General features: G+C 42.8%; 1 pseudogene; it reads left to right on the forward strand.

Annotated features, from left to right (window-relative positions):
* Positions 1 to 15,059, forward strand: part of LOC128026848 (myosin heavy chain, fast skeletal muscle-like) — a 250,397-nt pseudogene extending 235,338 nt beyond the window's left edge.
* Positions 15,060 to 15,339: the final 280 nt, after the last annotated feature.

The following is a 15,339-nucleotide window of genomic DNA, read 5'->3' on the forward strand; positions in this document are numbered from 1 at the left end:
AAACAGAAAGCAGTCACTACACCCAAGCGGAACCAGACAAACAGTCCCCTTGCAGGAATGTAAGCAAAGGGTCCACAGCACAAAGCGGAAGACAGCAGCAACGCAGCAGATCCGATACAATTTAAATTAGAACGGGATGAAAAGAGAGTGAACGAGAGGGAGAACCCTATAGCGAACACAAAGAGAGACGTTACTAATAATGATACTTGCCCTTCACGAATTATAATTATATTTAAAACACTTACCGTCGAGGTATCACCCCAAATAGAAAATATACAGGCACAGGTCTATTAATCAGCCCACTGACAACAATGGGGTAGAGGAAACCCTACCTAGACAGCATGCGGCAGCATCAACAGCACAACAACGGTAGTACAATATGCGTTCATACGGATGCACATGGACACACACATACCTGAGAGGCAACCAGTCACTACATCCACTAAAGCAGCGCCGAAAACACGCCGACACCCGGACAAAACGACACTAGAAGTTTACAAAAAAAAATGCTTTAACAGCCCACCAGTTTTCAGATTACATCCCGTTACAGCACAGCACGCTTACATGTAACCACCGTAAACACAGGCACAAAGGGGGAAAATCGGAAGTGACGCACCACGGCCAACAACAAATCAGCCCTTATATTACGGATACTGATCGCTGATAGGCAAATCCGGCTGTCAATCACCTAATCTCAAGTGCATTACAGAAGTCCAGTCTAGAGGTCATGAATGCATGAACTAGCTTTTTTGCATCAAAAACAGTTAACATGTTTCATAGCTTGGCAATGTTTCTAAAATTAAAGAATGCTTTCTTAGACATGGAAAAATATGGTTTTCAAAAGACAAGTTGTTGTCTAACATAACACCCAGATTTTTTACTGTAGAGGAAGTAACCGTACATCTGTCTAGATGCAAATTGTAATCTACGAGATTATATGTACTGTTTTTTTTTTTTTTTTGGTCCACTAAGTAATATCTCTGTCTTATCCAAATTTAATAGAAGAAAATTATTGCTCATCCAATCTTTCACATTTTTAACACACTCTGTTAGCTTAGATAATTTATTTTAATCTTGTCTAAGTCTCGTTGCGATAAATAGTAGAGTATCATCAGCATAACAGTGGAAACTAATCCTGTATTTTCTAATAATATTAACAAGGGGCAACATGTATATTGAAAATAGCAGAGGACCTAGGACAGATCCTCGTGGAACTCCATATTTTACTGGTGATACATGAGATGATGGCCCATTTAAATAAACAAAGTGGTAGCGATCAGACAGGTACATCTTCCCCTGGAATACCTGTATAATTTTTTTATTTATCTATGAGTATGTCATGATAAATGTTGTTGATCGCAGTACTAAAATCAAGTAAAACTAGCAATGAGATGCAGCCTTGGTCTGGCACAAGAAGCAAGTCATTTGTAGTTTTAATAATTGCAGTTCCTATGCTATGGTGGGGTCTAAAACCCGACTTAAATTCTTCATAAATTTAGAAAATCAGAAAATCCTTTCAGTAAGTCACGTTCGACGTTACGTCAATGACTGACAAATTGGGATCTCGCTAGAAAGATGAATCACCTTCGAGTGTTAACTTACTGGCTCCATCTGAAGGTAACTATCACTGCATCTAGTGCAGCAAGCAGCAGAGCCCGGTTCGAGGATGCTATGCCTTCTCACGGGAATGTCGGTGGTCCCCCTAGTGCCACTTGATCAGTTTCTGGGTTCTGGCTAGTCCCCAGACCGTCTCGCTGGCTCAAGAGAACCATCATTCAGTTTGCCTGGCGTCTTTCAGGGGAATCCAGTTTACCTCTGTGCTGGACAAAGATGCTCCTGTCTTCCGAGCAGAAATCTCAGTCCTGCTAGCAAAAGACATGATAGAGCCGGTTCCTCCAGCCAATATGAAGTCAAGGTTTTACAGCCCCTTCTTAATTGTACCCAAGAGAGGTGGTGGGTTATGACCAATCCTGGACCTACGTGTTCTGAACTGGCCCCTTCACAAGCTCCCGGTCAAGATGTTACATCAATCATCATGTCAGCCCTCACATTAGCTCTCGCTTGGCACGCACGGAGTGTGTCCGTGCATGCAATCTTAAGGTTGCGGACCCACTGCTGCTGAGGCACGGCAGCGACCAAGATTGCGGGGATCGCACATGATCTGGCAGATCGTCCTTTCTCCACCCATGTTCCATAGATCTAAAGCTCTAGAGGCTTGGAAGCCCGCACGGTGGTTTCTTCCCCCTCTGAGTGAGAGCTGGCTGCAACATTCATCTTTCTCTGAGGAGATTGATGTTGTTTGTGTGACTACATTTCATTCTGAGAAATAAAATGAAATATTATCTGACTATGAGAAGTTAGATGTACAGGGGCTCTTGGGATATAATTTCTCAAGTGAGAACACGTGTTTACCTCTCGGTCAGAAAAATTAGAAGGGCTGCTGGGCGGGAGCAGGCCCAACCCCATCGTGTTCCAGCCCCTCGTGCTGGGGGTGTCACTTCTCATGCTCCGCAGAGTCTACAGTCAGAGAGGCACTCCCGGTCTCTGGTGAGCGATTCTCTCAGTTACCGCCCAGTAACATAGCAGTGCTAAGAGCCTCACAAACTTCTCCGCCTCAATTCAACGGGTGACTCCCACCCTGGTGGGCCCCAGACAGGCTCTGGTAATGGAACAGAAGTAGACACTCTCTGAGGATGGAGACCATTGAGGTGGTTCCTCCTCACGTGCAGAGTCCGGGCCCTACAGCCGGTACTTCGCTGTTCCGAGTAAGGAGGAGGTGTTGCATCCTATTTTAGATCAGCGTTTTTTAAATGCTCTGTCAGGGTACTGAAGTTCAGCATCCTTGCACAGACCAAGTCCGAGGACTGGTGTGTCACAATCTATCAAACATATGCACTTATCTCCATCCTTCCTCATCAGAAGTTCCTGAGGTTTGATTTGGGGGGAAAAGCCTACCAATACAGTTGCTCTTCTGGCCTTGCACACTCACCCCACACTTCCACGACTCAACCACATTGGCTGCAGCCTGGAATTAAACTGCTGGTTTTGTCTGGTCAGAGGAGAACTGGCCCCCCAACTGAGGCTGGTTTCTCTCAAGGTTTTTTTCTCCATTCTGTCACCGATGGAGTTTCGGTTCCTTGCCGCTGTCACCTCTGGGGTCACTTCATCTACAGCGATATCGTTGAATTGATTGCAAATAAATGCACAGACACTATTTAAACTGAACAGAGATGACACACTGAATTCAACGATGAACGGCTTCTAACTGTCATTTTGCATTATTGACACACTGTTTTCCTAATGAATGTTGTTCAGTTTCTTTGACGCAATGTATTTTGTTTAAAGTGTTAGATAAATAAAGGTGACTCGACGTGACTTGACTTGACTTGACGATTGGTTGCTATTAGCTCTATCAGAGTGGGTGGTGTTTCGGCATCAAGGTGTCATTCTCACTCACATGAAGGAGCTGGGGTTAAAATTTAATGCCAAAAAATGTGCTTTCTCCAGTACAGAGAACCACTTATCTGGGCGTGGTCTGGGATTTGACCACGACGCAGGCACGTATGTCAGCTGCTCGGATCGAGTCGATCTTCACTGCAGTCATGAGAGTTAGAAAAGGCTGGTCACTCACTGTCAAGCAGTCTCTGAGATTGCTGAGTCTGATGACAGCTGTGTCCAACATGAAAACTATTGACCTGTTGTACATGAGACCCCTACAGTGGTGGCTCAAGACCAAGGGGTTCACCCCCGGCTGGTGTGCAGTCATGAGTGGCCACCCTGCCCGCGGTCTGTGGAGGGGTCACTATCTGACATGGCATATCAACTGCCTGAAGATGTGGCTGAGGCTTCCTCTGTATGATTTTTTTCCAGGTTGCTCTGCCCTCGGAAGTTCTGCAGAGAGTGTGCCGGGATGGAGTCTAGCTGCAGTTAGTAGCACTCCATGGGAGGTTCTCGTCAGAAGAGATCTCCTCTTGCAGGCAGAGGGTGTGCCCCCCCACGGAGCTTGGAGGCTGTAGGTGTGGTCTCTGAGGAGGCACAACTCTTAGCTTCCGGTCTCTCAACCAAGGTTGTTGAAACCAATTTCCAAACCAGAGCTCCCTCAATGAGGAAACCGAATGCCTTGAAGTGGAAGCTTCACTTCATGGTGCAGAGACCACTGATTATCTTGCTTTAGCTGTGCTCCTCCACACTAGGCAGAGATTTTAAAATCTGGCAGTGTGGGCATTCTCATTCCCAAAGCTTTCTCTGACGCAGCTCAAGTTCCTGAAGATGAAAATCTCAGGTTACGTATTTAACCATGGTTCCTCGAGGGAATGGGTTACTGTGTCACGGGGCCATACTTCCAGCATCCTAGCCAGCGATAGCTTCATTCCTACAGGCTAAATGCCAGTTTCACCGAATGTGCTTTTAAGCTTCCAGGTCTATGACGTCATCCACCTATGATGTCTTGCCCATCCATTGGTTTGATTACACACATAATTCAGAGCTGGTCATGCTGAAGGCATTCCCAAAGCATTGTCCAATGCAGGGTCTTGTTCCCTTGTGAAACCATAGTTACATACATAACCTGAGATGTATTTCTGGTTTAATCACGAGCAGATTGTTTCTAGATCTACATTAAATTAATATTTTTACCTTGCTATTTGGGGAATAGGTCTTAATAGATTGGAAAGCGCAAGTACTTTTATCATTTAAGTGGGTAAAAAAAAGCCAGCTTAGCAGTTATTTGAGAACTGGCTTACTAATCATATGGAGCGTAGCATCCTGGAGATGTTGACCGACAGGAGTTCTGCTATGACTCTTTTGGGGTGCAGGCCATCAGCACTAGGGCTGTGTATCGCCAAGAATCTGCCGATATGATATATATCATGATACTGGGGTTACTTTACGATATGTTGTGATACATTGCAAAAAAAAAAAAAAAAAAGTTGTCATTTAGAACACAATTCAATTCAAGTTTATTTGTATAGCGCATTTTACAATACAAATAGTTGCAAAGCAACTTTACAGAAAATTAAATTTCAAAAAATTTTCATAGTTGCTTAGTGGTGATTGTCAGTTTATGTTCATATGGCAGAAATGTATGGAAAAAAATATATTAAAGACAATCAAACAGATGATGAACACTAATAACAGCAATTGTATTATATGATGCAATAAAACTTATAGCAAAATTTGGTAGTTCTACGCCATCTGCTTTCCCAAGAGAAATGGTCATAAGGAGTTCCACCATCGTCTACGTCATAGATCCATCATCGAAAACTACCAAAACTGTACCACCCAGAAATAAGATTTTTCCACTCATCCGAATTGGCCATGTTTAGCATGAAAATCCATCTCTTTAACACTGAACAACTCTGAATCTATGAAACACCATTGTAGACCCCCTTTAAGCAAACGTGTGATACATACGACCCCTCGCTGCAGCAAGAGGAACATGTAATATGCATTAATGCTGTAGGTTGCATGATGGAGGGTGGTAGTCCAGCAGGGGAAGCATGCACCCTTCGGAAACTTAGAATGGCGTCCAGTATGAATGAAAATGCTCCATATAACACCTCCGTCAGAATAAAAAAAGCCTAAACCAAAATGTTAATCTGTTGAGAGGTAGGATAACCTTCTATAACCGAACTAAATTAAAATCCTGCCATGCAAACATGTTAAACTGATTACTTGTACCTATGTAATCACATCAATAGTCGGTCATCAGAATGGGAACGTGATGTCGGCAACGTTGTGCATTCAGTGATTAGTAGACACTGACATTACATTAGAGACTGGGAAATAGTGGACAAAGATGATAAAACTCCAGTTATACAATAACACACATTAGAATGGAATCTGGAATCTCATGACCAGAGCAGAAAGCTGACGTAATAAGTGAAGCACAATTAACTGCTTTTCGGCTTAGAAACAACACTACGGCTTCATCTGAAAAATTAGGCAGGTGACTTGATGCCTTGCTGTCTAATCAGTCAATGACAATGCAGGCAGTGTTTTTTCCCGAAGGCACCTCATGAAACGGATTTTGGACAGGCTTCTGAGGCGGAGTAATGGTTTAATGACCTACAGCAAAATATAGAGAGCTTTGGTTATACCTAAGTGGATATTTCATTACTGCAATATTAATTTCTTGCTAGAAATTACATAAGTTGAAAACGTTGTTCAGAAACATACATTTACACACAAACTGACCACAACTTTCAGATGCCATTTTTATTTTTTAGCTTAACTGTCACAGAATGGAACGCACGGGATTGTGGGATATCAAAAGCAGCGAAGGATACATCTATGCTGCTTTCAAAACCCGGCCAGATTAAGTCATCTCAGGAGGCAGTAAAATGAAGCTGACATTGATTTCGGACGTGCCTTGAAGCCTTCCTACCTTGGAATGCAACCCCCGAAGGCAGCATTTTTCAGTTTCGGATGCAGCCTATGATAGTGAATAGCTTAATAAAAACACTTGACCAAAATTTGCCTGTCGTATGAATTATTACAGATTCATAAACTGTGACGGCTGTAACGGGACGGGCGGAGGGATCAAAAAGACATGACAAAGAATCGGGTTTAACATTTTTGGAACCCGGGCGGTACGATAGGGTAAATTCAAAACGGCCGAAAAAAAGTGCCCACCGAGCCTGCCTGGAATTGAGTCTTTTAGCAGTTCTAATGTACTCTAAATTCTTATGATCGGTCCAAACAATAAAGGGAACCCCTGAACCCTCTAACCAGTGGCGCCACTCCTCCAACGCTAATTTGACCGCCAGCAACTCTCTATTGCCAATGTCATAATTACGTTCGGCAGGAGATAATCGATGAGAGAAAAACGCACAAGGGTGGACCTTATCGTCTGAAGCAGCACGTTGAGACAACACTGCTCCTACCCCCACCTCTGATGCGTCGACCTCCACCACGAACTGCCGTGTGGGATCAGGGGCGACAAGGATGGGAGCCGAAACAAAGCGGTTCTTCAGGTTAGAGAACGCAGTCTCAGCTGCGTAAGACCACCTGAACAGAGTACTGGGGGAGGTCAAGGCTGTCAGAGGTGAGGCTAGTTGGCTGTAATTATGAATAAAACGCCATTAGAAGTTGGCGAAACCCAGAAACCGCTGTAGGGCCTTACGGGAATCTGGAGATGGCCAATCTATCACAGCCTTAACCTTGTCAGGGTCCATTCGTATTCCCTCAGATGACACGATAAACCCTAGGAAGGGGACCGACTGTGCATGGAATACGCACTTCTCCGCCTTGACAAAAAGCCCATTCTCTAATAACCTCTGGAGCACTCGTCTGACATGTTGAACATGTTCCTGGAGAGATGAAGAAAAAATCAGTATGTCATCCAGGTAAACGTATATAAACTGATCTATCATATCTCTCAACACGTCATTCACGAGTGCTTGAAAAACCCCAGGCGAGTTGGAGAGCCCGAACGGCATAACCAAATATTCAAAGTGCCCTCTAGGGGTATTAAAGGCAGTTTTCCATTCATCCCCCTTCCTGATGCGGTCCAAATGATAAGCGTTACGTAAATCCAATTTTGTGAATACAGATGCTCCCTGCAACCTCTTGAAAGCTGAAGACATAAGTGGTAATGGATAAGTATTATTAATAGTAATGTTGTTCAGCTCTCGGTAATCAATACAAGGTCGCAGAGAACCATCCTTCTTACCCACAAAAAAGAACCCCGGCCCCGCTGGAGATGAGGAAGGACAGATGACCCAGAGGCTAAGGAATCAGAAATATATTTCTCCATGGCCTCCCTCTCAGGAATAGAAAGAGAGTATAACTTGCCTTTAGGCTATGGCACAGTCGTAGGGACGATGCGGAGGAAGAGAAGCAGCCCGGGACTTACTGAACACTTCCTTCAGGTCCAGATACTCAACGGGCATGTTTGGCAACGCCATGGTCTCCTTCTGAAAAACAGAAACAGGAACAACAGGACAGGCAGAAACCAGACAAGACTCATGACAACTTTCACTCCACAATGTGATAGTGTTAGACCCCATTCCACTCGTGGATTATGTTTGAACAACCAGGGGTGACCTAAAACCATGGTGACCATGCAGGAATCTATCCCACTGCGCCGCCTCGTTCCACTGGCACGCGGCCGCCAGGGTACAGAACTCAATGGAATATTCGGTGACAGATGAATGTCCTTGTCGGAGTTCCGAGAGGCGATGGGCGGCCTCCCTGCCGGTTGCGGCCTGGTCGAAAACTCTCTTCATCTCGTCAGATAGGAGGTGGAACAAGGCACAGCACGGATGTTGATTTTCCCACACCGCCGTTCCCCATAAGGCAGCCTTGCCCGATAAAAGGGTGAGCGTGAACGCTACCTTGGATTCTTCTGTGGCGAAAGTGCGGGGCTGCAGGGCAAAATGCAAAGAGCACTTAAGGAATGTTCTGCAAAAAGTTGGCTCACCAGCGTAATTCTCCGGCGCCGGAAATCGCGGCTCTGGCCGGAAGTGGTCCTGGGGAATCCCCGGGGGAACGGTCGGCGCAGGCGGTGCGATGGGCGCAGTGGGAGACACGAGCTGATGGATCTGCTGGGTGAGCTTGGACACCTGTGCCACCAGCGCTTGGACAGCGCGTCCGGTGTTCGAGATGCTCTCCTGCTGCTGATCCATTCTCTTGACGCTGTGGTGCATGAAATCGGTGAGGGTGTTGGTGCTCGCTGCTTTCATGTTGGTGAGATCGTTCTGTGACGGCTGGTGAAAGGACAGTCTGGAAACAATAGCGAGTTAACAAGGTTTAATGAGATGATGAGATATTGTACAAAGACACACAAAGACGATGATACGGGAACACTCCAGAGGGATGATTAAGGCGGTGAGAAGTCCAGATGGTAATGGAGTGCAGGTGAGGAGTCCGGGTGTTGACGGCGTGAGGCAGCAGGAGAGAGTGGCACAGGAACTGCGGGAAACAGAGCCGAAGGTAAGTGTCCGTGGCTGAGTGATCGTGCGGAGAGTGGATGAGGTTCTGGGGAAACACAGACATCCAAACGCAAACTACACAGAAGCCAGACGGGGGTAAACACAACGACATGAAACAACGATCTCACAAACACAAGGCGTGAGACAAGCCATTATATAGGAGATGAGTAATGAGTGGCAGCTGTTGCTGATACAATTAACGGAGACACATTTAAATTTACCTGTTTTTTTTTTATGTCATAATACAATTTAAAATAACATAACAATAACAAAATAACATTTCAGAGCTGCATTAAAGAAGATCTTAGGCTATAGTTATTTCCCCTTGCTGAATTGACATGCCTTGGTGTTTTCCTCTTCATGCCATTAACATTATTCTGGATGTTTCCAGCCAGCAACATTATAGAACCTTTAATGTTCTCATGTGTCACACGACACGACAGTATCAATAATTCTGTGTTACATCTGAATGGATGAAGCGGTTTATCCCTTTAAATTGTTGCGCAAACTCAGCGCTGTGCGGGAGACTCTGCTCTTGCATGCAGCTGGCGGATGCAGTGCTTAGTGCCGCTTCACACTTTTTTGCAGTTTGGTGTAATTTAGAAACGGTGCCTAAAGTGGGGGAGAATTCCCTCTCTTTGGTGATCAGCTCCCACTCAACCGGACCAGAAATGTCCCGGTGCTCCCGATGGCATTTGAGTGGAGTTCTCTAGCTGCAGCGGACACACGCACTCAGTAGATGGGCGGGGAAATGTGAGATGACAGAACTGATAATGCACCAATTACAACAAAGAATCACTGGTTTCACAACTGTATGGTACACCATTGAAGGGAACAATTAATGATAGTAAATTACAGATTTTGCGAAGCATCAAAACAAGTGGGTATACTTAATAACCCCGACCACACCAGTGGTACGATAGAAGATGGATCGTGTTCAGGCCACATGACTGAGCATACGAATGAACACTAGAGGTTCAATAATAGTCTTAATTCCAAGCAAGTGTGAGCAGCTATTAAAAATATTAATGCAACACGATTTCTCTCTCTCTCTCTCTCTCTCTCTCTGGTAATTTGCATGTCATCGTAGCCACTTATGTCCCAAAATCGAAGCACGAGCACATGTAAAACACCACATCGGATTAGATAACGTCTCATGAGGTCCACCAAATCTTTAAATCTGGATGAAGAAATAAAATACATGCAAACGTGACTATTTTGTCACGTTCTTTTAACCCTATGTATAAAAGCTAGAGCGATAAATGCGTGCTTTTGAAGCTGCGTGCATCTGAAACACTCACACAGTTAATGTGACATCGACCTTAGAAATAAACACCAGTGACATTGATATTTCGCCGCTAAATACAGTCAACCCCCGTTGAAACGCTTACACGAGAATGCTGGTCTCGTTTAACTCTGTTCTCATGGCTTAATCGGCGTGTCCTTAGAGCGATTGCACGCTCTAGCTGCGTATTGCTCCAGGTGTATGAACACAGATGTATAAATGCTGCTGCAAAATGCTTAACATTTGTTCCTGCAACCGATGCAAAATCATGTTAACCACCAGGCAACATACACAGTGATATGGGTTAAAAAGCATTCACTTATCTTAGATGCGGATTTCAGATGTTCTGAAACAAACTGTAACAGTTTGATTTGCAAGAACCGATGCAACAGTTTGATTTGCAAGCAGCGATGCGATCAGTTAATTGCAAGCAGCAATGCGATGTAGAGACACTGAATAATGGGAATTTAAATAGACCGCAGGTGATAGGTGTCAAGACTGGATTGGTACACGTCAGGAACAGCTGACTGTCAGCTGATGCAAGCATGACTATCATGGCCTGACTGAACTAACGAGATGCTTGATTTCTAGGTGGTTATCCCACATCTTTAATAAACAAGCTACAGGTAATCCAAAATGCAGCAGCTAGAGTAGGTTCAGACACACTCTCTCTGTTTAAATCTAGATTAAAAACACATCTCTTTGACCAAGTGTTCAAATAATGCATTTCACAATCTTGTGTTGCAGTTAAATCTGATCAAATGCACATTAATATTCTTAGCTTGGGTTAAACAAATTAATTTTGCCTGGTTGAAACAGCAGCTATGCTAATTATGTCTCTATTTGTAATTCTGTTTTTGCCACATGATTGACATCCAGTGGTAAATAGGATTTACACAAGCTTTTGTCTGGCATTGTTCCAGTTTACAACTCGGCCACTGATCTCAGTTCAGTCTCAGCTCTGCCTATGACAGTTTTTCTTTGTCCTTAGTAAGATCTGTGTTCATTTCAGCATAGTCCCAGTTTCCTCCTTTATAGGGAACATGCTGATTTACATTGCTGTTACACATTCCTCATTCACACATTGCTCATTGCATATCTCTTTACACAGTTTCCATTCAACCAGATACATTACTGTACCCAGCACTTTTGAAATGGTACCACTCCATTTAAGGTCCTGTGCCCGGTTGCATGAAACTCCTTAAGCTAAGAAATCCCTTAGATATAAGGTTAAGGGTATGATCGTAATAATCCCTTGGAGACGATGAATGGTTGATGAAAGGCTGAAAAGTATTATTATTATAACCACTTACGAAAACAATAATTGCCTTTTCTTCCTCTGTCCAGTTTGGTTTACGTTTTTTGTTTGCTTTTATGTTTGTACACTCCATAGCACAAATATATTAATAAAAGTGTGATTTTAGCAAGGGTTTGGCTTTGTGGTTCATTATGTTCTGTTTACTGTTAGAGGTAGTCACTATAGCAACTATAGATCTTTGCCGTATGTTGTCAGAAACTACTGTGAAACTCTTAGTATAAACACTTAGGTAAGGGTGACAGTTAAGAGCTTTCTTGCAACGCTCTTAATGAAACCCCTTACCTTAGGGATTTTTCTCCCTCAGGGAAACCCTCACTTAAGGAGTTTCATGCAACCGGGCACTGACTTTCCAGGGTCTGTCAAACTTTATAGACTGATTAAACTTTTATTTTGGGTAATCATAAATTACATGTTCTTTAACCTTGTTTAGAATGGGGTCCATTTTTGTTTCATATGCAAGTCATTTTGCAGTGACAGGAAGTTCCTCCAGATATGACAGTCTATACACTGGAATGGGCTGGATAGAATCATCCTCTTTAACAGGCAGCCTTTATAAGGCATCAGCAAATCTATGCTGTTCAGATCTTTTGTATTGGATTTCATACTGGTAAGCAGAATAATTTGTATCTAATATTATTATTTTTATTATCATTTATGGCGGTAGCAAGGGTTGGTACTCATTTTAGGACCTATAATTTTCAGCAAAGGCTTATGGTCTGTGGAATAAAATGAACTGTCTGCCTAAAACGTAATCATGGACTTTCATCACTCCAAAAACAAGTCATTGTTTCTCTTCAGTTTGATAACATTTTCTTTCAGCTTTCATCAACATTCTAGAATTCACGAGTTCACACTTAAATATAATTAGCTGAAGTATTTTAATGCATAATTGGCGTGCTGTCCGGGGAAGGGCTCTGAGCTCGGGAATGGCCTGAACCTAGAGTACTCCCCCATATATAAAAGCGTAAAATTAACTCTAAGTGGAGGAGATGGGGTGGAGGGGGCATAATGATAAGTATGCTCCACCTGTGCTGATTATGCTAAGTATCTAACGTGCTTCTCCAGAATCTTGTTAATAAAACTTCATGTAAAATCAAAAGGTCTTTCACTACCGTCGTTCATTTTGTGGGCAATTACATCCCCCACTCCTATAGGAGATGCATCACATGCTAAGACTAATAATAGCACGCTTTAAAATGGGTCACAACTTGATTTGACATCATCTGCAATCAACCTATAACTACCATATTCTGTAACACTGTAACAACAGGTACTTTTTTCCATATGTTTTGGGAATGTCCAATTGTTGTCAACCTATGGACACCTGCAAATTCTATTAGATTTTTATACTGCAACTTGATTACATGTCTAATCCAGGTTTTACAGCTGCAAAGACAATAATACAAAATTGGCTTGGTTCCGCACATGGATTTATAGCCTCCTTAAAATAGTGATTTGTTAAGGTACAACAGCACAAATGAACAAGGCTAAACTTAGCACCATCGATTCATGGCAATGTTTTTCTACCATAATTGAGGACTATATAAAGGAATGACCATAAAAGCTTTTCTGTCACGGTTGGTTAGCCGTGATCTCAGGGTTTTGCACTATGTGGGTGAAATCTATATGTTACGCATCAGCACTGATTGGTTTGTGTGCGTCTCCGCTAATTGTCATCAGCAACAACTGTCACTCATTACTCATCAAATTATCATTACTTACCTATAAGGCCCTAAATGGTTTAGCTCCTGCGTACCTAACTAGCCTTCTACCATGTTACAATCCATCACGCACTCTAAGGTCACAAGACACTGGACTTTTGGTAGTTCCTAGGATAGCAAAGTCCACTAAAGGAGGTAGAGCTTTCTTACATTTGGCTCCCAAACTCTGGAATAGCCTTCCTGATAATGTTCATGGTTCAGAAACACTCTCTCTGTTTTAATCTAGATTAAAAACACATCTCTTTCGCCAAGCATTCGAATAATGTATCTCTTAAATTGTGAGTGTAGTTGCATCTGATCAAATGTGCATTCTTATTCTTTAGCTTGGGTTAAACTAATTTTACTTTGTTGGATCAGCAGCTCTGCTAATGATGTCTCTATGTGTTTCTCTGTTTCTGCTGGATCTTCATCCCGTGGTAACTAGGATTTACACAAGCTCCAGTCTGGATCCAGAACACCTGAGAAGAGATGATGCTGACCCTCAGAGGACCTCAGATGATGCTAACCCTGAATCAACAAACAGAACTAACAATTATTGCTACAAGTGTGACTGCATCATATAATAACTATTAATTACTAATATTAATATCATCTGGCTGACTACGTCTTGTATTAATTATTTCAAAAAATCCTGTCAAACGTGCACAAACTGACAGTCACCACTTATAAGCTACTACTAAACATTGTAGAAACATAATTTTCTGTAAAGTTGCTTTGTAATGATTTGTATTGTAAAAAACGCTATACAAATAAACTTGAATTGAAAGACAGGGGTTCAGTTACATTTGTAGGAACAGCCTTTTTAGTTGTGTCAGTTTTTGTCCTGTATGGGGTGAACACCCTTTGGCATCACTTACATGACCAAAATTATAAATGCTGCTCTGGAAAAAAAAAAGAACGTGTCTTTTTTTTTTTTCCTGACTTTTAGACTGTAGGATTTTGAGTCACTATCTGTAATCAACATATCATCAAGGCAACAAGTTTACACCATCCATACCTTGTAGGACCCTATGCATGACTTTCTGAACAATTGCAGGTGCACTAGTCACGCTATACGGTGGTCTGTTATAGATATATAACTCCTTCAGCATTTTTATTTTATTATTAAGCTTGTATTTGTAAAGTACTGCAGTCTCTGGGGGGTTGAATAATTTTGATTGCAACTGTACCTAGAATATCAAAATCAACTGCGGGCGGCAGATCCTTTTCCTATTTGGTGCCTAAACTCTGGAATAACCTACCTAACATTGTTTGGGAGGCAGACACACTCTTGCAGTTTAAATCTACATTAAAGACCCATCTCTTTAACCTGGCATACACATAACATAGTAATATGCTTTTAATATCCAAATCCGTTAAAGGATTTTTAGGCTACATTAATTAGGGTAAACTGGAACCGGAAACACTTCCCATAACACCCTATGTACTTGCTACATCATTAGAAGAATGGCATCTATGCTAATATTAGTCTGTTTCTCTCTTATTCCGAGGTCACCGTAGCCACCAGATCCAGTCTGTATCCAGATCAGAGGGTCACTGCAGTCACCCGGATCCAGTACGTATCCAGACCAGATGGTGGATCAGCACCTAGAAAGGACCTCTACTGCCCTGAAAGACAGCGGAGACCAGGACAACTAGAGCCCAGACACAGATCCCCTGTAAAGACCTTGTCTCAGAGGACCACCAGGACAAGACCACAGGAAACAGATGATTCTTCTGCACAATCTGACTTTGCTGCAGCCTGGAATTGAACTACTGGTTTTGTCTGGTCAGAGGAGAACTGGCCCCCAACTGAGCCTGGTTTCTCCCAAGGTTTTGTTCTCCATTCTGTCACCGATTGAGTTTCGGTTCCTTCCCGCTGTCGCCTCTGGCTTGCTTAGTTGGGGTCATTTCATTTATAGCGATATTGTTGACTTGATTGCACACGAATGAGATGATGACATCACTGAATTCAATGATGTATGGCCTTTAACTATAATTTTGCATTATTGACACACTGTTTTCCTAATGGATGTTGTCCATTTGCTTTGATGCAATGTATTTTGTTTGAAGCGCTATATAAATAAAGGTGACTTGAGTTGA

This window comes from Carassius gibelio, chromosome A14 (assembly GCF_023724105.1).
Source record: "Carassius gibelio isolate Cgi1373 ecotype wild population from Czech Republic chromosome A14, carGib1.2-hapl.c, whole genome shotgun sequence".
In the NCBI taxonomy this organism is placed as follows: domain Eukaryota; kingdom Metazoa; phylum Chordata; class Actinopteri; order Cypriniformes; family Cyprinidae; genus Carassius; species Carassius gibelio.